General features: G+C 42.1%; 1 long non-coding RNA gene across 1 annotated transcript in view; it reads left to right on the top strand.

The window, feature by feature from the left end:
* The window catches only part of LOC133997876 (uncharacterized), a 7,037-nt gene extending 3,914 nt beyond the window's left edge, over nucleotides 1–3,123 (top strand). The window contains exon 2 of the long non-coding RNA XR_009927315.1: nucleotides 2,800–3,123. This is a non-coding gene — a long non-coding RNA (uncharacterized LOC133997876). The remainder of the gene's footprint in view (nucleotides 1–2,799) is intronic.
* The last annotated feature ends 4,377 nt before the right edge of the window (nucleotides 3,124–7,500 follow it).

Below are 7,500 nucleotides of genomic sequence, written 5' to 3'. Positions count from 1 at the left end.
AAGAAGTATATACACACAAGAGCCATGCACACTCAAATACATTCCGTGCAAATACACAAATACACACACACACACATGCACAAACTCTCGGCATTTTCAAAGACTTCCCTGTGGACAGAGGCGTCTGCCAGCGCTGCTATAAATCACATTGAGGCTGGTGCTGAGGGCAAGGCGCACCTTGTCCACATCGCCCCCACTCCTGGGCTGAATAAACCATAACATCCTGCCTCTCGTGCTGCCCGACGCCCTCCGAGCACGACCCTAGAGAAGACCCCCCCTCGATTCCATCCCTTCCTCCATCTCATCGCTCACTCCATCCCTGCTATTTTTCCTCCTCTTCTGTCTAACTTATCTATCTTTAGGATTGTTAGCCGTTGTATTAGTGGACACTCGGGCAGGGCTCTGCTTATTTGGAACAACACACAAACCCCCACCCACTCACTCTCCCTGTCTTCATTTAACACATTTTTTCCATTCCAATGACTTCCTGCTTGAAGAGTGGGATGAGAGATTTAAAGAAAAAAAAGGGGAGAAGGAGAGAGAAAGAACAGCAAAACAGCAGGAAGCAAGCGCTTAACAGGAGGATGCCGACACCCTCATCCTGTCGTGTGCCGGTGTGGTTCAGGTGCTCTGGGCCAGTCAGTTCCCTCCGCTCCCCTTACCTCAGGGTGTGCCGAATTTGGCTTAGAAGGTGCACCTTCCTTCATGACCCCCTCTGGAGGAAGTATAATGTTTCTGGAAAGAAAGGGAGAGGATTTTACTGCCCAGCCATAGGAGCCAAGTCTACAGGCTCATAATAGAGCACTAAACCCCCTCACCACCCGATGGAGACATAAAGGTGAACAAAGAAGAAAGAATGTGTGAAGTGTTGGGTTATCTGCTGATTATTTCCCTTGATTTTTACGGCTGCAGAGGGAGAAGCTAAGCAAACAATCCAGCCCAGTGGTTGGTTCTTGGCATTCTGCTTCAAAGTCTTATTATAGACAAAACCCACTTTGGAAAAGAACCCCCCCTGTGTGTGTTGCTTGGCGGGCAACCATACAAATGATTACTTCCTCTAAAATTTAATTTCTAAGTGAAATGCTCAGATTTGCCAATCAATTCAGTGACATGCAACAGTGTGTTTTAATCGGTAAAGCCATTTTGTCAGAGAAAAGAGACACATGTTTTAGATGGTAAAATACTGATTTTGGAAAAAAACAGCTTCACGAGTCCCCTACAAAACATATGCATATACACGCATCATATACACAGGTCCAAATCTCCTCCTAACCCCTTGTATGCTTGGGCCTAACCACCAGAACACCAGAGAAGCCTTGAGAGGATAAGAATAGCGAGGCATGTGCCTATTTGTGGCATCATTGTCACAGAGATAAAAGATTTCACTGTTACACACACGCACGCATGCACGCATGCACGCATGCACGCACGCACGCACACACACACACACACACACACACACACACACACACACACACACACACACACAGGCAGACAGACACACACACACGCATGCGTGAGCACACACAAGCATGAGCAATCACACACTGCATTCATTACTATAAAGTAAAGTACAGTAAAAAGGAAAGGAAACATTTACTAATCTACGCAGGTTAGAACCCTGAGGTACAACCACAAAAACTCAATATACACATGCACACACACACACACACATGCACACAAAAACATTCACACAGGTATTAGCCAACATACAAACACACCAGGCAGTTCCTAGAAGAGACAGTTATCTCCTCTTTATACACCCATAAGCAGCTCTTTCTCTCAGTTGTATGTAGTGTGTGAACAGTGTGTGTGTGTGTGTGTGTGTGTGTGTGTGTGTATGTGTGTGTGTGTGTGTGTGTGAGTGTGTGTGTGTGTGTGTGTGTGTGTGTGTGTGTGTGTGTGTGTGTGTGTGTGTGTGTGTGTATGCGTGCGTAAATGCCACACCACAGCTCCATGCCTTAACCATGGGCTAACCTGACTATAAATGATCCGCAGTGGCACCTGTGCCGGTGCAGATCCAGTGTTAGGACAGAGGAGAGTGCCATAATAGGACGCTGTCTCCTTTGTTCTGTTGGTATGAATAACTGCTCTAAGAATAATGTCCCCTCCTCCATCCTGTTAATGTTTTCAGATTGACTGTTTCTGTCTCGAGGTGTCGCTTGTGTTTTACACAACAGGGAAAGTACCTGTGGGGTTGGTGTAAGGAAGCGGAAAATTCCAGAGACACTGCAAATCCATTTAGATAACTTTTTACCTGAAGCTCTCTATCTTGACAGTGTAGGTGTTAGTATTGTTTGGTTTGGGGTTGTCTGCAGCCATTTGAAAAGTGCTATAATTTATCTGTTGCAGAAGGTTTTTGCAAAAGCTGGAGGAATGTAAATATATACTCCCATTAGTCTTAATTGTCAGTAACTGTTAAGACAATTCATTATTAATGGAAAAAGAGTCACTGGATGGTGTCACTGTTTACTACTTAAATTCAGTGATAAACTATTACATGCTGTAAAGTCTAAAGAAAACTGTAGCCAAAATGTGTGTGTTTTAAATCTGACTTGAGAGTTGTTTAGACTCATAAAGTCCTAACACAACCTTCAAATTAACTACTGTTCAGTTATTTTGTTTAAGAGGCATAGTGATGGTTGTATTACTCACCCCCATCCCCAGCTTCCATAACACACACACTCACTAATACACACTCACTAATACAGACACTGCAGTTTTCAGTATCTTTTAGCTAAGCCAGAGGACAAGTGATGCCCGGGGCTGTTCCTGATCCTCTTGGCCTTTTCCTTGCAGGAATCTCCTCTTCCTGTACGGAAGTTTATCGTGGTCAGCCCGCCTGTCACTGACGCCTCCCAAAGGAAAGTCACAGCGGCTTTATTCACCCGCTGACCCGTAAAGAGCACAGAGGAAGAAAAAAAAAAACAACAACAGACAAGTATGTGTGTGTGCCTGTGTATATGTGTGTAACCTGACTAAGGGCTTCTTTTCTTTCCAGAAAGGAGGCAACGATGAATCTTGTACATTCAGCGCAACCTCTGCACGTGTCTGATGCGTCTATGCATGTAGTGTCATGTCCTTTAACCGACCCCGCTAAAATAAATGCATCTTTCCTCCCTCTTTCAGCCTCTTTTGTGTGCCAAAATAAGAAAAAAAAACAACAGTTGCTCGTATCAGCCAAGCGGTCCTTTTATTCGAACTCTAAACAAACAGTTCAGTACTTATTTTTTGTCTTTTCATCTCAAAGTCGAGGTCATGCAGCCTTGAAGAGAGGAAGCAAGATAGATAGATAGATAGGCAGACAGATGATGTCCATCTGCTCTGGTGATCTCTCTCCAACTGTATCTGGCATCAGTACTTTCTCCATGCCACTATGGTCCCATCAGCCCCACAGGACCCAGGCACTGGCCTTGTCTTGACCCAGATCAGAACATCCATTCTGGGCTTGCCGACTCTTTTGCTCTCCCCCTCTGTGTGGGGGTTCAACAGAGAATCCTGAGATTATCCGATGCTCACTTAAGAGGGAACGAGAGTGAGTGAAGTGCTGTCCACTTAGCTGAAGATTATCCTTTAAAAGGAAGGGATGGCGGCGGAGATGGAGGAGAGAAGGAGAAAAAAGGATGTGCTTAAGAGATGGATGGAGGGGGTGGATGGAGGGAGAGATTGCGAGAACGGTCAGAGATGGATAGAGAGAGGGCAAATGAATCATATGGAGATAAAGTGTGTGTGGGAGAGGGTTAACAAAAAGCGAGAAGAGAAATATGGCATCGAGGGAAATGTCTAAATGAAAAGCTGAGATGGAGATGAGGTGACAGAGCGAGAGAGCGGAGGAAGGTCGACAGAGAGAGGCAGAGATGGAGAGATAAAGAGAGGAGGAAGCAGGAAGGATGAGGACAAGAGCTGGATTAAGCAGTAAAAACAGTGATTATGAAGTGTTTGCTATCCAAACTGAGGACCGTTTGCTGTGCTTTTTTAGGTGATGGCGGGTGTATGCCAACTTATATTTGTCAAACATTAACGGTACAAGTGGCAGCCTAGAGTAGATGCTGATTTGTAGCTTTATTACAGAATGAATGCTAGTGAAATAGTCATGTGTTATCTTTAATCTAATTTCATGGCCCACAGAGTTGGTTGAGTATCATGTGTACTTAAAAGCCATTCAGGTATGTTGCTAAAAGGATAGTTCTATTGGTTATGATCATTTTTTAATGAACTAGTTTATCTACTGGGATCTGGGAAACTGGTGACATTGCTTCAACAAGTGAAAGGGCAAGAAATCAGTAGCCAGAAATTCAGACAGCTGCAAAAAACTGTGTTACAACCTACATTAATTGATTTGTTTGGCCAACAACAACACAGCATCACCTTATAAAGTTAAGGGGGAACAGGTTTTTGCAAACAGTGGCCTACTTGGACATCCATCAGAGACAGTGTTTGTGTCAACCTGTGTTTACTTACAAATGTAAGTCCAATGTTCACTCCCTATTTAGCTCACTCTCTCTAAAGGAAATATCTGACTCTTTTGCTGTTAAATTGTCAACTTTGATTTTAATAAAATCAGCTATCTTTGGTTTGTTTAAAACCTGTCTGATCATCTTACTGCTCGTGTGTCCTGCCACATTAGACATATTTTAAGCAATGTCACCACATTCCCAGACCTCAGCAATTAACACTGTGAGTATGATGTTATAGTATCACTACTAATAGGCACCGCTGCCGCTATGTACACATGCATCAGACACTGTGTGTAGGGCACTGAGTGCTGGAGGTGGCACCAAACAGCAATTTGGTAAAGTTTGGAATATATAGTTACAGATTTGAAATTCCTGCATTCATAACTCATAAGAAAAATGTGGAATTATTGATGCCTATTGTTGGTTCTATGCACAATATAGTAACACTTAGTAACAATGCTTGACTGTCTTACTTCACTCAGAAGTCATTTGTCAATGTAACAAATACCTGTGCATACTATAAATGGGATAGGACGAGGTTTGATTTCCCTGAGGCTGAGGTACATTATAAAGGGATTATTTATTTTGTAAAAAAAAAGCCATTTTCCTGTACTGGGAATTGTTTTAGCCCATGCAAAAGTTCTTGCGAGAACATTTTTGTTTTTTGAGAAGACATCTGTAGCTCGTTTAATGATTTTGTGATGGTTACAGGCCTTTTCTACTGCAGACATTTTGAGTTGTCATAGGAAAAGTGCAGGTTTTACTGACAGGCTCTGTTGTATTCAAGCACTCAGTAGGCCATGACAATGTGACAGTTAGGTATCAGGCATGATACCAGGACCCTGAAACTGAAGCGGTAAAATAGAATTTAGCCATCATTACTTTTATTATTTACACATGTGCCTTTCCTGCTCTGACATGTTTTGTTACCTGTTGTGTTCTGTTTCTCTCTTGTAACATTTTCCCTGTAAATAGTAGCTTAAAGGAGCAAAACAAGCAGTTTCCCATGTCAATTTCTGTCATGTCACGTGATAACTATTTATGCAGGATCTCAGTCTATCTGTTGTCAAGTTTGTTACTCAGCCATTTAGTTTGTGCTTTTTTCTGACTACAAATATCTAAAATATCTGTTTTGTTTAAGTGGAAATAATTATGTTGATTTACAGTCAACAGGTATATTGTATATTTTTCTTCATAGAGTGATGGGGCAGAAGCATGGGTTCAGTGTCAATGCAAAGTGCTTTAAAATTCCAACACATTCAAACTCCACCCATTCATGAATTCCTGTGTGACTGAGCGAAGTGGGAGTGTGTGTTTGCAGGGTTTTTTTTTAAGGGGGGATGACTGAGAGAGAGGGAGATCATTCCCCATCATTTGATTAGATCAGTGGTCTTGCCAATGTCCAATGATTGTATTCCCATGGTAGACCAAGGCATGTGCATGTGAAAACACACATATTCCAGTGCACACTATCTAAATATTCCTCCCCCTAAAAATTAGAGGCTAAAAGCTTCTCAGTCACAGTGTTTATATCTCTCTCTGTCACCCCATTCATGATGGGAAAGAGGACAGTCTCAATTGAGGAAGCAAAAGGGGTTCAAGGATGAGAGAGAGAGAGAGTGTGTGAAGAGAGAGAGAGAGAGAGAGAGAGAGAGAGAGAGAGAGAGAGAGAGAGAGAGAGAGAGAGAGAGAGAGAGAGAGAGAGAGAGAAACGGGGGATAAGAGTCCACACACACACACACACACACACACACATACACAGTCTTGTTAATCTCCTCATTTTCATTTCTCTTACCATGTGGGATTAGAATGATTTTATTTAAAGTGTCAGCTTGAGCTACCGGATTGAGAAATCTGGATTTCATAGGGATTATTATTACAGAGAAAATACACACACACACACACACACACACACACACACACACACACACACACACACACACACACACACACACACACACACACACACACACACACACACACACACACACACACACACACACACACATATTTTTTCTTCTCTGTCACTCACTAATGACCTGCTTGACCAACAAATGGTATTTATCCTCAAATTCAGTGCAGGAGAGATGAACAGACATTGTGACACACTGAAAAGTGTGGCAGATGTAATGTAAACCTGTGTGTTACATGTACACTATGTGTTTCTGACTTTGTGTTACCCACATTTTTTATTCTGTACCGGTCTCAAGGCACACTTTTTGAAACCCATGCAGAGACAAGACTTCATCTGAGTATACTGTCATATGATTATTCTCTCTTTCTCTTTCTGTCTTCATCAGAACATCATACAAATCTCTTTCCACTCTCAGTCAGGCTGAAGTGAAATGAGGTGAACATACTCTAACCAAAGCTTCACCCTTCTGTGTCAGATTTAACATCTAATCTACATTAGGATAAGGCTTTCACCGCTCAGGGGAAAAAAGGGAAGAATAAAAAATGCCATCACCTTTTCATCCTAGGGCCAAGCCTTTTATTCCGCCTCTTCTCATTACATTAAAGGATGAGGGAGACAGTACAGTGGCTGAGCGGTATTTAAAGACAGCATCCTCTTCATCTGTTTAATTTCTCTTTATTTAAGAGACTCCCCCCGCCCTTCACCGCTCACTCCCCTCTGTTTAATTTCTCTTTATCTAAAGACTCCCTCCCTTCATCTGACTGATTGATCTTTGTCTCACTGCAAATGACATGGAAGAGTTAGTTACTGCAAAGTCCTTAATCCAACCTTTGTGATGGGGATGCTGGGTCTGAGTGCAGGCGGGAACGACTTTGGTTGTAAAAAAAAAAACCTAAGCCGTTAACAAAAAAACAAACAAAGCCACAATAGGAGTTTAAAAGTAATTTCCTTGAAATATTGAAGATCAAACAATAGTACCAACAAAAATTCCAAATACTTGATACGTGATTTTCACAACCTTTTTTGGCTCAGAACACTTTAAAATTGATATGTGCTTGTATCCTGAGCTGCAAACACAGTGAAAGAAGAGATTAATTTCTCTTCTTAAATAGTTCAATTTCACCATTT

The sequence above is a fragment of the Scomber scombrus genome, chromosome 17, assembly GCF_963691925.1.
Source record: "Scomber scombrus chromosome 17, fScoSco1.1, whole genome shotgun sequence".
Classification (NCBI taxonomy): Eukaryota; Metazoa; Chordata; class Actinopteri; order Scombriformes; family Scombridae; genus Scomber; species Scomber scombrus.
The sequence above is the reverse complement of the archived record's forward strand: the minus strand, read 5'-3'. Positions and strand labels throughout refer to the sequence as shown.